This window comes from Daucus carota, chromosome 5 (assembly GCF_001625215.2).
Source record: "Daucus carota subsp. sativus chromosome 5, DH1 v3.0, whole genome shotgun sequence".
NCBI lineage: Eukaryota > Viridiplantae > Streptophyta > Magnoliopsida > Apiales > Apiaceae > Daucus > Daucus carota.
The window spans coordinates 5,785,416-5,808,299 of record NC_030385.2 but is presented as its reverse complement, the minus strand read 5'-3'; the positions used below and the strand labels follow the sequence as shown (position 1 = coordinate 5,808,299).

Genomic DNA, 22,884 nt, shown 5'->3' with positions numbered 1-22,884 from the left:
CAGAAGTGAAGCAGTAATTACATCTGAAGTTTACTTCGGAATTGAAATATTATTTCAACTAGCATTAATGCCTGTGCAAGGCACGGGCATAGTGTAATTCTCATATTTTTCTCTAAGTTGATACAAGCACTCTTTGATTGGATGAACAAATATTAGTTGAGGAATAAAGATATAATCAGGTTGAGTAGTTGAGTGCTGAATAGAAAATTGTTTCTTCATTGCTAGGACATTATATCTCAAAACACAGAAAAATGGAAGGACAACAGGCATACATGACAGTGTTTCTTAATCTAGTAAAAGCGCATAGAAAATTTTAAACCCGAAATTTAAATCAATTACATACATGTGTGTATCAAGTGGTAGAGAATCTATACTATGTAAAAGTTGAGTCCAACTCAATAGATATCCAAGATTTACCCAGCACACACATGAAAAGAGAAAAACAACTGCCTCTATTGACTATTCTGCTGAATAATCTTGCTTTGCATCAAATGGCATCCTCGTCACCAAAATTTTAAAAAAAGAGAGAAACGAATTCAGTTTCAAGTGATAGCTCGAGCCGGTGAAATTAGAAAAAGAATTCAACACAACAGACATTAAGAGTCCACCTGACCAATAGACACAATGACCCGTTGAACGCTTGGTTAGAAGTATAGTATAGAATTTGAAAGAAAATAAAACGTATCTCACCATTTCTGAAAGGGTTCTCCATAACTGGTTAGGCATTTATTCTGATTGTAATATCCAGCATAATTACACGTGCCACAGTTATGATCACGTGCACTGTATCCAGGCTAGTGGCGTCCAATGCTTTCACCATTCACTCATATTTGACCTTTTCCCATGCCACTCATATCTAAAGCATATGGGCCTGGTTCTTGAGGAGTATCCAAAGTAGCCTGCGAACATAATAACACCAAATGAAGTGTGATAACACAATAACACCAAAATATTAAAGATATGCTTATAGAATGATGGTCACACCTTCTCTTCAGAGACCATGTAAATACATACACAAGTTCAGTGGCAGAGAAATAATGATTTAACATTATGATTTGGTACGATCTTCCAAAAAAATACTTGCACACAAAGAGGATACAAATTGAATTTTCTCAAGGAGAACGGTCATTTGTCGTAATTCAGTTAAAGTAATTAGACAGGTATAGGCATTGTAATTGCTAGTAATTTGTGGCAGGCTGGCAGCACTATATGCATGTCACTGGTCTTTACTTTTGAATTTATGGCAGGGGAGAATTGCTAAGGCTTTCCTTTCAAATACCATTTAAATTTTAATTTTGTGCATAAACAATAATTACAAAATCAAGCTTGGCAATGAAAGTAAAAGAGAAGTACAGAACTATGGCTGACCTATTGATAAACTTGACACTATTATAAAAATTAACTGGATTCATATCTAATTATATATGAGTGGGAGAAGAAGAAAGAGGAAAGCAGATAAGGTAGCATTTCACATTTATTTTCACCAACTTACTTTCCTTGACAGCTAAATAAAGAGAGATAAAATTTAAGAGCAATTAGACAATAGTGATATATGAAAATTTGAACCGAGACAGACTCATTGAAAATCATCAAGATGCCCATTCTAGCATCCTAATGCACAAACAATTAGGGACCCAAGCAGCAACAATTATATATACCATGACTCATCCTCCCCTTTCCTTCGAAATTTTTATGCATAAACCTCCCACATTTTGACTTGGCCGACCACAAACAATTATCTAAATCTTAATCACGGAACTCAAACTATTAATTTAACTTCTCCTAACTAAGCATTACTGGTAATTTTTCTTTGACGGAAGCTAAATCTTATTAGTTTCGTTGTCATCAGTTTCCTCATTTAATTAGTTTGGTACCTTGACCAAAATTTCAGTTATTTAATGCAGCCAACACAGCAACCAGGTTGTTGTAGGCATTCCTGTATGCGGAGGCAATATCAACTTCAAGTGGTCATGCATTGTTTGCTGAACCTGCACATATTCTACTGTTAGTTTTCAGGTTTATAAACTTGATACATAATATGCTAGTTCAAAAACTTGCTTTGTTTTCGGTTTCCCATTCTTACATATTTATTGCTGAAATAATTAGAATCTGTGGAAGAGATCCTCTTATCCTAATATGTAGAAACATTAAAAATGGCAATTGGCAAAACATGACATTCTCAGCTATGACTTTGGCTAAATGAGAATCTTTCTCATGAGAAGAAACAGTTATGGGATTATGGATAAGGATATGCTCGGATTTACATCGTTACACTGTTGCTATCAAGTAAAACACATATTTTGAACTTTCCAAGTTTCACACTTTTAGCAAAAGAGATGCATAAAACTTTTATTGCAAGAGTAATCCTCCAAAAGAAATGCATTACCTCAATAATTTGTCATGATTTTGAAGTATGTTGGCTTTTTTCACCCACTTGAAATGTTGTACATCATTCTTTTATCCTCAAGCAAACTACATCCAGGAGTTTTTCTCAATCATGTGTCAGTCATCTGTGATCTCGTGCTTCTTGCTTCACCCCACCTACCAGATTGTGCATAAATGGATGACAAGAAAACATAGTGAGCAGGGTCTGGTTCAAGTCTGACAAGATTTTTTAGTTATAATTTTGCTAAATCAACAATATCATGCATTTTACAAGCATCTAGAAAGTCTCCCCAAACTCCAGCACCAGGTTCCATATGCATTGTCTCAATTACACTCAAGGTTTCATCAAATAAACCAGCATGAGCTAAAAGATCCACACTACATGCGTAGTATTCCAAATTAGGCACAAGATGATGTTTTCTTCAATGGATTAAAAATTTGCTCCCTTCATCTACCAAGCCCCCATGTCGACAAGTAGATAGTGCGCTGAGAAAAGAACAGAATACTGATAACAATATTAGCACCAAAGATTAGCACACCGGAGATGCTCTACATATATGCAATACTAAATTAAGTCCAGAACCAACATTCATCTTTCTCACTAACCTTTCCTACCACTAAAGCCTCCTTTATCTCTGAGCAAAAGGACCTAACCACCTGTTTGATTTTTCTTTCCAAGGACGAGCATGGCACAGATAGTTTGTTGTCTCATGTCCACTGGGAAAAGCCTGCAATACCGAAATTACAAAACTATATTTACTTACCAGCAAAAGATTTTAAGAGTGAAGCACCACACTTTTACAGATGAAAGTGATAAGAATCATAATGTTATAGTAGTTAACACCACAGTACACTATAGCTTGCTCTCCGAGCACAGATTTGGCTAAATTATTGTCAGCTGATTGTCTACTTTTTTTTATGGATAAGAGATTATACTCTCACAATGATTAGCAGCAATATCCTGACTCCACCGAAAACAAAACATTTTATACAATTTCAGAATCGGAAGTGCTAGCAAAAGCTCTCCTAATGCAAGAAGTGATGAGAGTGCCATATGAAATATTCCAACTGAGAAGCTTTCTCTCGTCAATTCACTTTCACACAACTCATGTATTATTAAAATACAACATAGCATGACTGTTGCCCTGCTTCACTCTCAAACAATAAGGCAGAGTAATATGAAATTCAATTCTTCTTTTTCTAATCCTCTGTAGCAAGTGATACTCAACTATTTTATTTGGCATTACATACAGCCATAAGGTCTTCAGAATTTAGTTATTTGAAAATTGGTTTTTTTAAGATTTGATAGAGTTAATCTTTATGTGACATGATGAGTTGGTATATATTTTGGAGTAGTCAGATGTAGATTATGTTAGTATGCTACAATTGCACATTTCTGTTTTTGTTCAACAAATTGATTAAGTTTTGATCTAAAATTATAAATCATTCTTTCATTATTTTAAAAAACTGAAAATTATTTAAGATTAAAAGTTGTACCTTAAGTCAGTGCACTACTCGTTATTGCTGTTGTTGTTGATCTTAGTACAACTTGGTGTTGCGGGGGCGGATCTGCGGTTGGGCTGTGGTGGGCTCCAGCCCTGGTCACCTCACTGGTTATCAGACGTAACATGAGATTCAGCCTGGGCAGTCTAATGATTTTTGGCTAGGTTTTAACTTGATGGGGCCATAAAACATGCAGAATCTAATATTAATTTATATAATTAGCTATAGGTCTAGTTTTGCCGAGTTAATTTAGGTACCTAGCTCAAAATTTTAGTTTTTAGATTATGTTTTTGTTTTTTTTTTTCACGAATATTAGAATCATTGCATGATATTCTATTTATTTTGATAAAATATTCTCATTTATTTGAACTTTTTAATTTACAGCCTATATTCTCATTTGATTATTAAATTCTAAATGAATTTTTATATAATTTATCAACTTTGTACATTTATATTTATAATCCTTAAAAAATCTAATAATTTTCAAATATCACATGGTTACAATTTAATAAATATTATTTTTATACCAAAATCTTTTTTCACTTGAAATCTATATTATATCGGTCTATCATACTAGGACCGTAAAATTTTGTAATTATCTATAAAAAATTTGAAAAATATTAATTCATACAGTCTCTCGACTTTCTTTGAAGATCAATGTCTTTCCATTTTTATCACAGACAAGTGCTGCACCCTCACATAATACAGTTTATGAACAGTGTTTGATTTTCCAGAAATTCTAGACTAGCCCGGGGGACCTGGAATATCTAGGTCCGCTCATTCATATTCTTTGACAAAGCTGGAATTAAAGAAGTAGGTGTATATCTTTATTACTTATTCTTTTTTGTGAAAAGATCGAGATTGTTTCGAAGATATGTATTGTCTGTTTAGAGAAAAATTATATTTGCTAAATTACATTCCAGACTTGTAGCTCCTCTTTCTGACTTGCAAGAAAACAAGCTCACCTCAAAATCTAACCTTTGCCCTGGTCGTGGCCAAACATAAATCATAGTGTGAAAGGTAAGTTTGATCGATTGGGAAAATAAATTAGATACATGGAATGTGTGTCAAATTAAGAGTCGTCCTTTATTCATAACGTGAAAGTAAATTTGATGAGAAAAACAAACTACATACATTGGATATTTTGGTATGTCAATTCAAATCAAATAAAATCACTAGAAAAGTTTGATCAGAAAAGAAATGGGAAAATAGATTTTTTTACCATCCAACTTATTATTTATTTAGAAACCTACCACTGAACTATATTTTTTTTCCTTTTTGTCACTAATGTTAGGTTCGGAATTTTTTTTTGTCACTAACGTTAGGTTCAGATATGATTATTAACACTATGTTATTTTTTAGCATTATAAAAATATAGTGATAGTCTGCAATATAATGGTGATATGACATGTGTCTATATCTTATATGTAGTACTCCATATGTGTCCAGGTAGTTTATGAGAGTTTGAATTTTTTTACTCAGAGAGGAAATCTCAAAGTTAAGTTATGGAACTATATTTTATAAAGAGTGGGTACCTTAAAATACGTGCCAAGAAGTGTTAAAGAACTATAAATAAATGAGATGGACGGAGAGAGTAATAATGACATAAATGAGTGGTAAAATCAGGAAAAATTATAACTAGAATTCTAAAAATTCATTAAATTATCAAAATGAAATCAGTGAATTCAAATGATTTATCATTTACAATCAATTCTCAAGTAAAATTGAGTCAACTGATACTATATTTTTGTGGAGTCTTAAAATAATTTATAAAACTAATTTTTTTAGCTTCTTAAAATGCGTGTTAAACTCTCGTACTTCAAGGTAAACTACCCATGGGACATATAGATGACTATATATAATGTTATAGACACATATCATATCACCATAATATTGCAGACTACCACTATATTTTTAAAAAAATAACATATTTTTAATAATCAAATCAAAACCTAACATTAGTTACCAAAAAATCCAACCTTATTTTTAAGGGAAAAAAACAACGTTAAATTCCAACATTAAATTTTATTCAGAAAAAATAAAATAAAATAAAATAATTTTTGAAAATAATTTTAATTATATAGTATGCATAATTTCATTTCTTTTATTAAAGCTAGTTATCTCTAATATATTAAAAAATTAACCTAAAATTCTCCCCTGCACACAAGTTCACAATGGCAAAGTGGCAACTGGCAAGTGATACAATATCCACACGTACATGCATTCATCACACACTATGTTTAGTCACCATCAGGCGTGATTGGAACTATGGCAAGACAATAACGGGTTTTACTTGTTCTCGTTAGTATTATCCTTTTTCTTGCAATAAATTTTAAAACTATTTATCCACTGACAAGGCTGTCGCGTGCCTATCAAATAATAAAATATCTAACAAAACCTCCTAACTATGTAGTAGGGTAAGTCAGAGTCGTTCCCACAGAGACAAACGTATCAAACACTAGTTATTCTCGATTCAATCCAACTAACAAGTAACACAATAAAATATTGAGAGATAATAAATTAATACAAATAAAATCTAGAATATATACAATTAACTAAAAATATCTAGAATCAAGTATCCCCACTAGCATGAATTAATACACTTATGATTTTCTCCCCCAATTAATCAGATAAATCACCCAAGAGGAAAGATGCGCCCTATAAAATACCGATAACCTCTTCCGAGTATTAGTGGCTTCTCTAAATATACAATCAAGCCTATTTCTATGGTATCATGCAATTTAGAGACATTAAACACAGCATCCTAACTTCCAAACAATTCCTTCTACCTATTTCCATGGAGAAGTTTATGTCCTTATTGGATAAATCACAACCATCTAAATCCAACTTCCGATGGTAGATAGATATCGGTTCAAACAATACACATAATCACGTCTGACCTGTTATTGTTAATTCGAACAACTCAATAAGCAAGAGCAATTAACACAATCAACCAAAGATCATCGAAAATCATGCATCAACCACAACTAGGGTTCAACTCAATTCTAGAATAAAATCTACTCTAGCATATTAAATATAAAAGAAAATAAAGATGGATATTACAATGAAATCTTCAATCCCGAAGTCTTGAAGAAGAAGAGACAAAATGTTTTTACCTAACCTAATTATACAATACCATCCCCCCTCTAATGTCTATTCACCTAATATATATATGATTTTAATGCTTACAAGGAATTACAAATCAGTTTCCCAAACGGAATTGGATTCTCAAAGGAAAATTCGTAGCTGACTTTTCTGTCCTGTTTCTGGGCTGATTCTGTTGGATCTTGGATATTGGACTATCTCTGAATAAAAGAAAATTCTTTTAGCTTCGCGTGGGCTGTAAGATGACCCAATTCCGACTTCTAGAACTCAAGATATGGCCCAAACAGTGATTCAAGTGCAAGCAATCCAATAAATCTGAATTTCCTTCAAATAAATCTTGAAATTAAGCTTTTTATTTCCAATTCCTTTCAACTTTAGGAACTCCTTGCTTACTACAATAAAACATTAAAATCTATTAAATAAATATCCAATTAAATGCAAAATAGAATAAATATGAGGAATAAAATCATATAAAATATATGTAAATATATATCCTATTAAACATCCCCACACTTAACTTTTGCACGTCCTCGGGCAAATAAAAGAAATAAAAATATCCTAACTAACTAACTAACACCACTTTCGTAGATGACACGATTGCATTGAGCGCATGCAACAAGCCGTTAAACCCCTAGGCAGCCCTAGCAGGACGAGTTTTGTCTCGTGAGGGTTTATAGAAGATTTACCCACAAAATCAAATATTTTTGTGCCAAGTCTCAAACATGCAACTAATATGAATGCAATCTAAATGAATATGCCTAAAATTCAATCATGAAAGCATTAACCTCGTCAATATATAATCTTCAGAATATGCAACAATCAAGGATTTCATCTATCTCACATATTAGTCATGCAACTCTTCCACTGCAAGTACGGAGTGCATCATGTATGCTCAACATGCTCTCTAAAGAAATAAAACAGAGACCAACAAACTTCAACAGAGTCTTAACCATGAGCCGTTAATCAGAATAGAGCTTAAACACTTTGTTACATTAGAGTCAACTATAGCTTAGGGTCACAAAGGAACTTCTATGCCTCTCTTATATTTTTTCTTACACATAATTTTTTTTCTTTTTTTTTCTTTTCATGCTCGATCTAAGGTCGGGACGCTTCTCAGGGTAAGTGAGTTACGACCACCATAAGACTTCGCTAACTCATTTTTTTTCCTTTTTTTTTTTTGAAGTCAAGTAATTCTCCAGTAACTAAGGGTTGTGAAAAGTCCCCAAGAAAATTTATTTCTAGTACGATTGCACTTAATACCAGCACAAGTACATGGATCGTCCCTTTCACATGACATTATATTGTCACCCATTGATCTCAAATGAGTACTTGATACTTTATTTCAATATTCCATTTTTTTTTTCAGAAAGGCATATACATCCCACAGCTTCCCCAAACTTAAAATTTACATACTCTAAGCTCAAAAGGGAATAGTCAAAATTCTACGCCCGACTCATAGCAAAGACTCAAGAATTAAGCTAGCCTAAGTCTCGTATCTAGAGCATTTACAGTGTAATTAGAATTTTCCGCACAAGCAATTTCTAAGCATGCAAGACATCACATATGATCAAGATTACTAGCCAAGAATTTATGCAAATGAACTCATCACAAGAAATTAACTTGGTATTATATACTTTCATGAATTATGCAAATGCAAATTAAAAGAGAAAAAAAAAACAAATTAAATAACTATATGCTCTAATTTAATGCAACTAATATGAATTTCCTAAATTTAAGACAAGGCAATTTTCTAATTTTCTATTTTTTTTTTTAAATTTTAATCATATATATATTTTTTTTGGATTTTTTCATTCATTAAGAACGCATCCGCACACTTAAATGGTTCATTGTCCTCAATGAATTAATTAATAATAATAATAATAATACAAAGAGAGGTTAGAATACTCCCCTGGTGCATAAGCACGAAGTGCCGCTTGAAAAAAAATGTGAAGTGTGGCTCCATTTAAATATTTTCCAGCTCCATCAAGTCAAGTAGTAAGTTAATCAATTGTAGCTCATTGAGGAGTTTGGCCAAGTGGTGGATTGTTGAAGAATTGAATGGACACCCTGGTTTCGATTCTTCCCTCAAACATTTCTTTTTCCAGAAACAAGACTTGGGCTCAGGATAGATTGGGCTGCTTATGCTGACTTGTTGTGGAGCAAAATAAAGCTGCGCTCGTGGAGAAACAGGCGCTGATATGCGCAGATGGGCTGGACTGACTAAGATTGGGCCGCTTGACTGGTCCACCTGGTCTTCATATTGAATGAACAACGCAGGACTGAAGAATAAATACAGCAGCACTCCAGTTGAGCTGTGAGGAGGGAACTTGGAGCTGCAGCTCCAAAACTTCTGTCCGGATAGCAATAAGTAATCGCCCCATGATGTACCAAAACCGTTAGAAATTATATTTTTTTCCTGAAACACTTCACACAATTTATCAAGGTATCTTGAGGGAGTAAAATAAAAATTTCTAATTTAAAAAAAAAACAAAAAACAAAGTAAAAATTACTTCATGGGTTGCCTCCCAAGAAGCGCTTGTTTATTGTCATTAGCTCGACTTATTTAAATAATTATTATTCCTCAATGAGGTGAAAAAGCAAACAAATGTACATATCTCCTAATTTCAAGTAATCTAATCATGTGAACACCAATTAAATTACCAAGAAGATATATAAATTGCCACCCAAGACTTACATGGTGCTCAAAATATTTGGGCATGTGAAAGTATTTTGAAAAATCATCACTAACACGTTTATAGCTACTTTTCACAAAATCCTCCCAAATCGGATCGACATAAGGCATATACAAATTCTCAATCCTAACATCAATTGAGTCAATCTCATTCAAACTTAATTCTATCTCATCTACCACAATTGAATTCATAATATCCTTATTCGAATCAATTTCCACCACAGATATATTATCACCCTCATCAAATAGCATGCAAAAAGAGTCATCTAAGAAATCAACATCATTGTTATTACAAGATTTTCCGCACAAGTTTATTTCTTGAGAAGCATATGGGTCAATAAGAGTAAGACTTTCAAAATCATCATCATCATAAAAAATTATCTTACCGTTACTTACCTCGTTTGTAGACTCTTTGCCTCTTCACCATTCCACAAAGTTCCATCATCAATTTGACTCGTAGGTTCACTATCCGTTTGAGTGTGCATCTCTACGAATTGAGTTACCTGTTGAGTCATATGTGCTAGTGTCTTTTCCATCAACTTGGTATGAGCTTGCATGTCATTGAGATGTGTCTTAAACTCTTCATTCTTTTTCTCTTGTGCTGAAATAAATTCTTGCAAAAGAATTTCCAAATGGGAATTTTGTGGTGGATGTGAGTGGTTTTGGTAGGAAAAATCAGTATAACTTTCCCAACCAGAGTTGTATGTGGTAGGATATGGATTGTACCGTGGTATTTGTTTAGAGTTGTAATTGGTAGTGTAATCGAAATTACCTTCCCAATATGGTGCTTGGTTTGGATAATAAGGGGTGTTGAATTGGCAAAAATTTCGAGTGTGTCCCTTCATACCGCAAACTTCACAAGTAGAGACCAAATATGAAGGTATAGACTTGATTTCATCGATTGTCCGAGATAATGAATGCATAGCCTTAGTCAATGCCTCCATGCTTTCTTCTTCCTCCTCCATTCACTTGCTTACTTTCTTGTCGCAGAAACCTGAAACTCAAAATTGCAAGAAACAAGAAAAACCACAAGTGAAGGATTAAACGGAACAAGAATAATAGCCGAAGCAACAGAAAGGAAAAAAAAAAAATTAGTTGGATCTTACCAAAAACAAACTAATCTAATACCGCTTTGTCCCCGGCAGCGGCGCCAAAAATTTGACAAGGCTGTCGCGTGCCTATCAAATAATAAAATATCTAACAAAACCTCCTAACTATGTAGTAGGGTAAGTCAGAGTCGTTCCCACAGAGACAAACGTATCAAACACTAGTTATTCTCGATTCAATCCAACTAACAAGTAACACAATAAAATATTGAGAGATAATAAATTAATACAAATAAAATCTAGAATACAATTAACTAAAAATATCTAGAATCAAGTATCCCCACTAGCATGAATTAATACACTTATGATTTTCTCCCCCAATTAATCAGATAAATCACCCAAGAGGAAAGATGCGCCCTATAAAATACCGATAACCTCTTCCGAGTATTAGTGGCTTCTCTAAATATACAATCAAGCCTATTTCCATGGTATCATGCAATTTAGAGACATTAAACACAACATCCTAACTTCCAAACAATTCCTTCTACCTATTTCCATGGAGAAGTTCATGTCCTTATTGGATAAATCACAACAATCTAAATCCAACTTCCGATGGTAGATAGATATCGGTTCAAACAATACACATAATCACGTCTGACCTGTTATTGTTAATTCGCACAACTCAATAAGCAAGAGCAATTAACACAATCAACCAAAGATCATCGAAAATCATGCATCAACCACAACTAGGGTTCAACTCAATTCTAGAATAAAATCCACTCTAGCATATTAAATATAAAAGAAAATAAAGATGGATATTACAATGAAATCTTCAATCCCGAAGTCTTGAAGAAGAAGAGACGAAATGTTTTTACCTAACCTAATTATACAATACCATCCCCCCTCTAATGTCTATTCACCTAATATATATATGATTTTAATGCTTACAAGGAATTACAAATCAGTTTCCCAAACGGAATTGGATTCTCAAAGGAAAATTCGTAGCTGACTTTTCTGTCCTGTTTCTGGGCTGATTCTGTTGGATCTTGGATATTGGACTATCTCTGAATAAAAGAAAATTCTTTTAGCTTCGCGTGGGCTGTAAGATGACCCAATTCCGACTTCTAGAACTCAAGATATGGCCCAAACAGTGATTCAAGTGCAAGCAATCCAATAAATCCGAATTTCCTTCAAATAAATCTTGAAATTAAGCTTTTTATTCCAATTCCTTTCAACTTTAGGAACTCCTTGCTTACTACAATAAAACATTAAAATCTATTAAATAAATATCCAATTAAATGCAAAATAGAATAAATATGAGGAATAAAATCATATAAAATATATGTAAATATATATCCTATTAAACATCCCCACACTTAACTTTTGCACGTCCTCGGGCAAATAAAAGAAATAAAAATATCCTAACTAACTAACTAACACCACTTTCGTAGATGACACGATTGCATTGAGCGCATGCAACAAGCCGTTAAACCCCTAGGCAGCCCTAGGTATGTCTCAGAAAACTAATTAGGGTTCTTAATGTCTAATTGTCTGATTGTCTAATTGTTTGCATGTATATGTATATGTTATCAATTTCGCAAACTGAGTGTTTGATAAATTACCTTTGAGAAATCGGAAAGATTATTGTACACTATTTCGGTTTAATTCTGTGGTTTTAATTAAAGTGTATGTTTCTGTGTGATTCTTCACTGTTTGAGTGCTAAAATGCTTGATTTGAGATTTGTATCGGTATATCATCTAGGGTTTGGTTTGATTTAAGTTTGATTCATGGTGATAGATTTTTTTATACTCGGCTTGTGGTACATTTGTTGTGCCATTTATGGTTGGTTTGTTAAACATGAGTGACCGATGATGATAACCACAGATAGTGCTCTGGTGGCTTGACCCACCACTGTACTTTGGGTTTGCTCTATGCATCTTCCTCATTTCATGTGCTTGTCCAAACGAAGTCACCTACCTTAGTAGCTAGGTGTTGTACAATTTGTATCCGTCGTCCAAAAAAGAAAAAGGTGTTGTACAATCTGTACTGCTCTTTCTATCATTGCGAATTCATAATCATGTAATAATGTCCAATGCACTAGCAATTCAACGTAACTAACAGTTATTTAGCATTCTAAAAGTTTCTGAAATTTGCGTTGGGTCACAGTCGATTCGACTGATTTTCTCAATATTATTGAATAGTTGACGACAACAATTATATTGGCCACTATCAGGCAACTGAAAGTTACCCGCGTATTTTACAATGAATATTTTAGTACTCTAGATTTGATCTCCGGTACCGGATAGCGACCCATGAACATCAGTGCAAAACTAAGATGATTCAATACGTCCAAACCCAATGAATACGACATAAAGTAGATATATATAGCAAAACGAGAGCCCCTACTAGGAGCCCTAAATCTAGTTGAAAACTTGCTAAAAATGGCAGCTAAACATCGACCAATTTAATGCTTGACGTATACTTCTTACCCTTACATGTCTATATTGTCTGAGTATATATTCTTACCAAAACTGTGGACGGACACAAAATTTCTGCTCATCTTGGCTAAACAATCGAAGCACGCTAGGTACAATGGATGCTAAAGAAAAAGATTACTTCCTTCGTCTCGATTTATAGGTCCGTTTTAGAAAAAAAATTTGTCACAAAATACTTGTCCCTCTCTCCTTTCAATACAACTTTATCTCTATATTAATTATGAATTTTTTGAAACTCAACATTATTCTAATTTCTGAATGCACTAAATTTATATATTTATTGTGATTTTTTTGAAATTCCACTCTATTCTCCCTTATCAATGTACTAATTATTGATACATGAGATAAAATTATATCTAACTAACTATTTTGTTAATATAGGTGTTTTTTTTCAAAAAGTACCTATAAACTGACACGGAGGGAGTATCATATTTAATGATAGATATAAAATTTAAAAATTTCATGCATGTTATCATGGATTAATCCATATCGAATATTTCGACTCCACATATCAAGTTGGTGCCACTGAGCCTTTCTATTTTGGCCAGTTCTAATACAATCAATTTGCTTGTCATTTCTTTTTATCTACCAAAGAGATACAATACATTTAAGTATAGTTTTTATATAAACAGGTTATAACACAGAAAGACATATGTTCAGTTTATTTGTATTTAAAGAGGTACAATTCAACTCATATAAGAAAGCTCAGTAAATAGCAAGTTACCGGAATCCGTACGAAAAACGTCAAATAATTTATTAGAATTATAAGTCAGAAGAATTCTAGGATGCTGCTGCATACCACTGAAAGAAGTTCATTAATATGTTCAAGCCTCAGTGCACAAATAATCTTTTGTGGCATGTCTAGGAGTTCATAAGATATAAAGTTTTATACTTTATTTATTCAGAAGATTCCATTTTATGAAGAACTTACAAGACGAAGACTCGACGAACAAGCCACAACTCAATTAATTCATTGACGAAGAATATTTGATTCAGCTAGATACAGATGAACCAGACAATACATTTGTGTGTCATCTACTCAGATTAAACGTTCAACGTCAAACAAAGGTGGTATTTCAATTGATTGACAATTCAAGACGAATATATTAAAAGTTTAAAGAAGGAAAAAGGCTTCTCTACAATAGGAAAGTTGATTAAGTATTTCATAGATTATTATTTCACTCCTCCTAATTATATTAATTGTGTAATTTGTTTATTGAATTAATTCAGTCTCGAATCAATTTAATCTAGGAATCTATGCAATTTGTTTAATTAAGTGAATAACTTTCTATTTTAATATTTATTATAAAAGTCTTATAACCACTTAAACTGCTCGGCAAGACAAACAAGAAGTTTGTCCTACCGAGTTGTTTTGACTCACACAAGGACACTGCAAGACAAAGCTAGTGTTTGTGCTGTCTTGTGAGAAGTGGCTGCCAAGACAACAGCTAAGACAATGGCTTACATTGTCTAGCCGAATGCATCAAGGGGCTGCCAAGACAATGACTTACATTGTCCTACCGAGTGGATTGTGAAGCTTCCAAGACAATCATCACCTTTGTCCTACCGAATGGCTTCCAAGACAAATGGATGCTTTGTCCTACCGAATGCCTTGCAAGACAAGTGGTCACATTGTCCTACCTTGTCTATTTTTGTCTTACCCTTCTTAGTTTTGTCTTTGCAAGCTTTGTAGTTGTCCTACCCTTCATTGTTTTGTCTTTGCAAGCTAATAGAATGTCTTACCTAGCTTGTATTTGTCTTGTTTTTCATTGTCTTTCAAGTTCAAATAGTTTGTTAGGAATATGTGATGCTTGATGATATAAAGTGTTTTATTCTTACTTTGAATAAAACTGAATGTAGCTGATCAATTGCTAGCATGCTAAGGCAGTAGCAATCGATTAGATTCACCCATCAATCGATGATGTGGTACTGTAACAAAGCTGGAGCATCTTAGCGATCGATATGATAATAATGTATACTTTTAGATTAGCAGTTGATCTATCAATGGATGTATAGATAGGTTGACATAATTGTAAATATTTGAAGTCATGTAATCTATCCAAGTGAAGTGAAGATCGATCGCTAGTCATGAAGTATCAATGGCTAATTAGTGAGTTTATCAATCGCTACATCAACACCTCAATTGGTAATCAAGGAAGGCTATCAATTGCTAATTCAAGAAGGCTATCAATCGCTAATTCAAGAAGCCTATCAATCGCTAGTTCAAAGATATTATCAATCGGTAATCTTAGCAATTGATAGTTAGCAATTGACAGTTACAAGTCAAGTAAAGGACAAGAAGCACATGGGTTGATGTGACAGATGCTGCACCAGTTTTGGAAGCTAAACCAAAAGCAGTTTAGTCAAATATTTAGGACCTCGAAGCCTGCCATTTCTGGCAAAGCAACAAGAATTTCAAGCTGCCAAATGTTGTATCAAGTCCAAGAAATTCTATATTTGTAATAGCTAGAAACTGAGTAGGAAAATACTTTTACAGACTAGTTTTGTTTGTTGTAGTATATATTCACTTTGTAATTTACAATTCAAAGTATCCAAACACTGAGAACTGAAGAGCAAACCAGTAGAGATAGTGAGCAAGAAATTGTAAGCTTCTGCTCTTCATTCTTTTGTAAGCAGCCAAGTATTTTTACTTAGAAGGTTCTTAATATAAAAATCTCTCAGGTGGATCAAACAATCCACCTGAAATTTTTAAGATCCTTGTTCTTTAAATTTCTGTTTTAGTTTTAATTTCCTCTTGTAGCTTGAATATAATCTGTTAAGTAAAAATTAGTTGAAATTTTTGTAGATTGTATTCAACCCCACTTCTACAATCTAGCTTATTGTTTGCATTGTCTGAATAACAATTGGTATCAGAGCTGGTCTTCTAACATACAAGAAGTTCAAAGATCCCAAAGACAATCTACAATGGGAAGAAGAGACGGAGTCAAGATTCCAATGCTGGTCAAAGAACACTACTTTCACTAGAAAGTGAAAATGAGGATGAATCTTCTCTCCTTAGATCCAAGCTACATCAATTGTATTGAGAAAGGACCACATGTTCTAGTCAAAATCAACACTGCCCTGAGACTTGAAGCTTCTATGGCGGAGCCTCGTGCGCAATATGCTTTGGGACATCTGCAGGTCTGTCCTTATTCATAGCATGATTTAATAATTTACTGTCCATTTATAGTTTCCTGATTGCAGAATTATTAGCTGTTGTTAGAAGTTTCTAGTCTTCAACATGTTGTAGTATAGATTTCTTTTTTATTAATTCATATTACAAAAAAGAATGTCCTTTTTGACCATATTTTACGTGTTAAGGAAAATATTGTTCTGTTTCCTGTTGCATGAGAGAACACCAGTTCAGATTTTGTGGCATGTCAAATAAATTAATCATAATCTTATAACACGGGATAATGTATATTGTATCATGTATGGGTAATCTAGGCATTAATGACACCGTGCACATTAAGTGAAACAACCGATTACTAGTAAAACTCTATTAGACTGGAGGTGATATTGCACTAAGGATGCCATTTGCATTGAACTTCAGAAATCAGCAGTGCCATTAGTTTTGGATAAGGTCCTGCACTATACCATAGATTGCATTTAGCAACCCCTGAAAATAGTTGCTATATTATAAAAAATCATTGCAATAACGTCTATTGCAATGATTTTCAAAAAATCGACCGTTAACTTTGCCCCCGTTGCCATAGGGGCTTTTTTGCAATGAATTAACATATGTATTGCAACAAGTTCAATTCATTGCCAGATCCGCATATTGCAACAATTTTTCCTCTGTAGCAATGCTATTTAAATCATTGCTATAGTTTGTTCTTTTATTGCAACAAAATTTGCAACACTTTTTTTTTGGTTTAAACATTGCCATATAGCACCTGTGGCAACAAATTTTGGTCCTAATGCATTGTTATTTAAATGATTTACAATACCAAAAGTAACCTCTAAGGCAACATTATAATCATATATTGCAACAGAATGAATAAAAAAAATTGACATGATCATTTCAAATATATATTAATCCACCATTAAAAGTTCAACACCAACAAATCCCAAAAACAGTACTAACGCTATTACCAACCACAACTATGATCATTCCTAGACAACCACAACCAAGATGAGTACCATAGTTACTAAATAAAAAAACAATTTCGAGTTTAGAAATGGAAATAGGCCAAAATAGATGAAGTACATCAAATTTTTGACATCAAAAAATGGGCCAAATCTAGATCACAGTACAACTAAGTACAACTAATCATGAATATGAAGCTGCATTGCTATTGGCATTCGACTCATGTTAATTCTGACCACCGGCACATAATTCTTCTCAGCCAAATGTCCGAGGATTGTCTTCAGTTTTTGTTAAGTTTATCCTCCATATCATAATCTTTAATTAGAGATCTTCAAGTCCATTGATATCCTACACCAACAAGTATATAATCATGTCATATATCCATTAGAATAATAAAAATAAATAAATAAATAAATAAAACTCTATCAACTATATTAAACACTTGTTCCAGAGGACAACTTAGCTAATTCTAATTTTACATTACAATATATAAAGCTGTATTGCATGGCTATATATACACTACAAATGATGACCGAAGGGAAAACACTTGTATCTGGACTTGCACTTTTCTTTTTTGTATGTTTCCCATTAGACTTGGATATATATTCTTATAAATTGTTAATCATGGAGACTGCCCTGTAATCTTTAGTCAATTTCTACTTAATAGAACTTATAGACTGTCCGGTAATCTTTTAATCATGGACTCCTAGTACACCAGTAGCCCAACAACTATAAGCATAAAATATTTCCAGAGTAATCACCTTCCTCCATATCAGAAAACCTAGAGCTTCCATCAACAATACATGAACTGCAGTAATAGAAGGAAATAAGTATGACACCAGTAAGATACCTACAAACCATGACATCCCAAAATCACAAACCTGTAGACATTAAAAATTATAATTACATTTCAGCAGGAAATAAAAAAATTCTTAGTTCTTCAAGCAAAGAAAAAATGGAATTAGTTTGTAATATGTGTGTGTGTGTGTGTGAGGACTTAAAGGCCAATAGGCCCAATACCAATCTAAACTTAACAACTCAGTTCTTATCAACAAGGAGATTCAGAGTTTTCAGGTCTCAATGTACAATCAAAAGATTGCTTGTATGCAAGTAATTCATTCTTTTAGCCTGAAAAAACTTAAAATAGATAAATAAGATCCAAGCGAAACAAGGCCAGACTAAAGATATTCATAAAGGATATAGGAGAGGACCACTGTGCATTAGACTAAAGACAAGGCCAGATTGTTGCCAACGATGCCTGTGATGCCCACAACCAGGGCCACACTCCCATAGTTCGACGGAACATTTTATTGATTGAGAGTTTTTTTAATAAATAAATGATTAAAAAACTCATGACTGACCTATACATGAACATAGATGATGAATAGATTAGTGTAATCGATACAGAAGAATACCCTTGCAGCAACAGCGACACTAGACCACCACCAGCTCATTTTCCTAGCTCTCCTGTAAATCAGAATGATATGCCTAATGTATGTTATATTGATAGGGAAAGAGTCCTTTATATAGGCTTGATACAGGAATACAAAGTATGTACATATTTGCTGATTACTACAAGATATTCTAAGCAGAAGACACAAAAGATAAATCCGAGGATATCAGGAAACTAATGATTTTTCACTATAAAATTCTACAAATAAGTCGAAGATCAGTAATATTACTTGGTCTTTTCTCTTGCAAGAAGTCCCTTTGTAAGTGAGATCAAATTATCTTATTTTTGTTTTTTGGCCGGTTAATTCTTCGAAGAAAAGGTCTTAATCTTCTGTTACTAAATTTGTGATTGGTCATGCTTAGTTCTAATATGCATGAATTCTTTATGTATGTAATCTGTTATCTTGCAATAAATATGTAGCTGCTTTTAGTTAGATGATCGTCAAAAGTGTTGATCCAATAAGATTGCTAGAACAATTGAAACAATGAGAGAGCCCCAGGCACTTCCTTTTGTTGCTCTGTAGTTTATCTATTGCAGCAGACACTTTTAGAGCAACACCAAATTAAAAAAATTCAACATAATAAACCAGAAAGAAGTTCCAAATGAAGAACAGTTTCAAAAAGTTTTGGAATATGTTGCAGTTTTGGTGCCCAAGTAACAGAAGATATGTGCCATGTATAATTCCAGTGTGCACTGTGCGCATTGATGAATATTGAAAATACTCAGACACACTACACTTTTTTGGGGAGGAAATATGTTATGCCAATCATTATAATTCAAGTACCTTTATGGCATACTTATGCAAGGAGTAAGATGGAGGAGATTCACCCTTTTGTGCATATGCTGATGTAGAACATAGAAGCACCAGCGTGCTACAGACAATGAACATCATGGTCTTCTCCATAGAATCTTCAAATTCCTGAAATTTAAAGATCTAATCGCAGTTAGATCTGGCCATCTGGGCATAATAACATCACCAATATATCAGATTACAACTTGAACTGTCACATATATTAAAAAAACAATCTAATTAGAGGAAACCAACTTTGTAATCTAGAGCAGAACTGTGTTTAGCTAGATCTCAGCCTTATGAACACGATCGCAATATAAGTAGATAACTACGGAATTAGATTTCCAAGTCCAATAACTCAAGAAATGTATTGCAGTTGCTAAGTGCACGCTTTAAGCAGCTCAAACTTCCTCAAGATTCTCTTCGAAAAAAAGATCAAGATTCCATTTCATGAGCTCTAAATAACTACAGAACCTTTGCCCAAATGTGAATCACCACAGAAACACTAACTTAAGCAATGCAGTAAATGAAATCCAATGGCTATGAATATATAAAATCAGGAAACTGAACTTCCCACGAGATCATCTCCAAAAATTCAAATCAAGATTCATTTTGGTATATTAACAAACAAACAACACCCCTAAATTAATAAACAAACAAATAAAACACCTAAATTAACAAACAAACAAAATCCCTAAATTACCAACTCATAATTAAACAAACCTATGACCTAATTAAGAACATAAAACTCTTAATTTATCAAAAAGTAGACCCGATTAACAACATCTTACTCCTTTCTAAACCACATCTAAACCATCTAAACCATTATTTACTCTGAGTTATTAGAGGAGGAAGATAATACCTCTCCATCTTACTTGCATCCATCTCTTTCGCCTTTCTTCTCGCTCGACTCCTTCTATCTCTCTCCGTCTCCCTTGCCCTCTCTCTCTCTCTCCGTCTCCCTCTTTTTCTTTAGTCGACCGAGTGTCTGTGAGTGTGAGGTGAGGTTCTGGCCTTTTACTTTTTTTTGATTAAGCGGGCAATTTATTTTTTATCCCGCCTCTATATTTTAATTGGCCCGCCAATTTTTTGGGCAAAAAAAATATCATCTACTGCAACGCTCTTTAGTAAGGTTGCAAAAGATGGTTCGTTTTATACCCCTTTCAAATATTGTAACGAAATTTTGATTCTATTGTAATGATTTTTTCAGCATTGCAATAGACTGATTTTATTTTTGCAGTTGCAACGATTTTAAGAAAATTTTCTTTTGAGTGGTTGCAATATCCAATCTATGGTATAGTGACTGGAGGTGATATTGCACTAAGGATGCCATTTGCATTGAACTTCAGAAATCAGCAGTGCCATTAGTTTTGGATAAGGTCCTGCACTATCACATGACTAAAAAAGGCCTACTTGTATATCTTTCTTCACTACAGAGATATGTCCTATATGCCGGGGCCTCTTGTTGATTATTTATATTATGCCGTTCTAGTTTGCAAAATTCTTGGTAATTCTTTCCATTTCATGACATATCTTTCATGGTATCTCTGCACGTTTTTTTTTTTGTAATTTATAATTTTCCACTATCTATCTTGTATCTTCTATAGAATGCATGCTCATTTTTGATGGAAGGACCATGACTTGTCTAAATAAATATGTGCATATGCTTGCAGGAGTTTGCGAAGTTTATGCGTGTCCTTGGTTGTTATCCCGTGGATACAATTCTATAAATGAGTACACACCAATTCTTTTCCAAACTGCAAGAAAAATGTTGTATGTCTTAGACATGTGATCTCTACTTCGTATAGCAAGTTACAGAAGGATCGTCTCTTGGAAATGGTGAAACCTTCGCAATGTAGGCAACTGGCAAGTGATACAATATCCACACGTACATGCATTCATCACACACTATGTTTAGTCACCATCAGGTGTGATTGGAACTATGGTAAATTTTTTTAATATCTATAAAAAATTTGAAAAATATTAATTCATACAGTCTCTCGACTTTCTTTGAAGATCAATGTCTTTCCATTTTTACCACAGACAAGTGCTGCACCCTCACATAATACAGTTTATGAACAGTGTTTGATTTTCCAGAAATTCTAGACTAGCCCGGGGGACCTGGAATATCTAGGTCCGCTCATTCATATTCTTTGACAAAAGCTGGAATTAAAGAAGTAGGTGTATATCTTTATTACTTATTCTTTTTTGTGAAAAGATCGAGATTGTTTAGAAGATGTGTATTGTCTGTTTAGAGAAAAATTATATTTGCTAAATTACATTCCGGACTTGTAGCTCCTCTTTCTGACTTGCAAGAAAACAAGCTCACCTCAAAATCTAACATTTGCCCTGGTCGTGGCCAAACATAAATCATAGTGTGAAAGGTAAGTTTGATCGATTGGGAAAATAAATTAGATACATGGAATGTGTGTCAAATTAAAAGTCGTCCTTTATTCATAACGTGAAAGTAAATTTGATGAGAAAAACAAACTACATATATTGGATATGTTGGTATGTCAATTCAAATCAAATAAAATCACTAGAAAAGTTTAGTGATCAAAAAAAATATGAACCTAACATTAGTGACAAAAAAAATATTATAATTTAGTGGTAGGTTTCTAAATAAATAACAAGTTGGGTGGCAAAAAAATCTATTTTCCCTTTTTAAAAAAATAACATATTTTTAATAATCAAATCAAAATCTAACATTAGTTACCAAAAAATCCAACCTTATTTTTTAAGGCAAAAAAAACAACGTTAAATTCAAACATTAAATTTTATTCAGAAAAAATAAAATAATTTTTGAAACTTAATTTTTTAGGAGTCTCAAAATGCATGTCCAATTCTCGTCCTCCATAGTAAACTACATTGGACACATATGTACTAATACATAAAAAGATATAGACACATATTAGATCACCATAATATTCCAGACTAACACTATATTTTAATAATACTAAAAAAATAACATAGTGTTAATAATCAAATCCGAACCTAACGTTAGTGATCAAAAAAAATCCGAACCTAACATTAGTGACAAAAAAAGAAAAAAATTATAATTTAGTGGTAGGTTTCTAAATAAATAAAAAGTTGGGTGGCAAAAAATTCTATTTTCCCAAAAAAAAAATTACATATATCAAATGTACGGTTTAAGTGACATATGGTTTGGGAGTTGTTGGATGAATATCCGACTGTTAAATTTATAATAATTTTTTAACTTGTCTATCACTTTTTAATCAACATATTAAAATTTTGTTATAATCCATCCAACGCCCCAAACATCATATGCTCCTTGAACCGTTTTTGATATAAAAATCTCGACGA

At 33.2% G+C, this 22,884-nt stretch overlaps 2 long non-coding RNA genes across 5 annotated transcripts; both read right to left on the bottom strand.

Moving 5' to 3' along the window:
* Window positions 1-200: 200 nt before the first annotated feature.
* LOC135152994 (uncharacterized) lies at window positions 201-3,499 on the bottom strand. Of its 3 annotated transcripts, XR_010292419.1 has the most exons (5): window positions 2,992-3,499; window positions 2,657-2,871; window positions 2,387-2,541; window positions 1,875-1,988; window positions 201-899 (listed from the first exon to the last, which is right to left on the bottom strand). It is a non-coding gene; the product is annotated as an uncharacterized LOC135152994 (long non-coding RNA). The 3 variants fall into 3 exon arrangements; XR_010292418.1 differs by having other exon boundaries at window positions 2,387-2,890; XR_010292417.1 differs by having other exon boundaries at window positions 2,387-2,871.
* Window positions 3,500-17,257: 13,758 nt separating this feature from the next.
* On the bottom strand, window positions 17,258-20,583 carry LOC135152625 (uncharacterized). 2 transcript variants are annotated; one of them, XR_010291985.1, is made up of 5 exons: window positions 20,423-20,583; window positions 19,555-19,689; window positions 18,679-18,784; window positions 18,079-18,198; window positions 17,258-17,665 (listed from the first exon to the last, which is right to left on the bottom strand). It is a non-coding gene; the product is annotated as an uncharacterized LOC135152625 (long non-coding RNA). The 2 variants fall into 2 exon arrangements; XR_010291984.1 differs by having other exon boundaries at window positions 18,733-18,784; window positions 20,423-20,581.
* Between the last annotated feature and the right edge of the window lie 2,301 nt (window positions 20,584-22,884).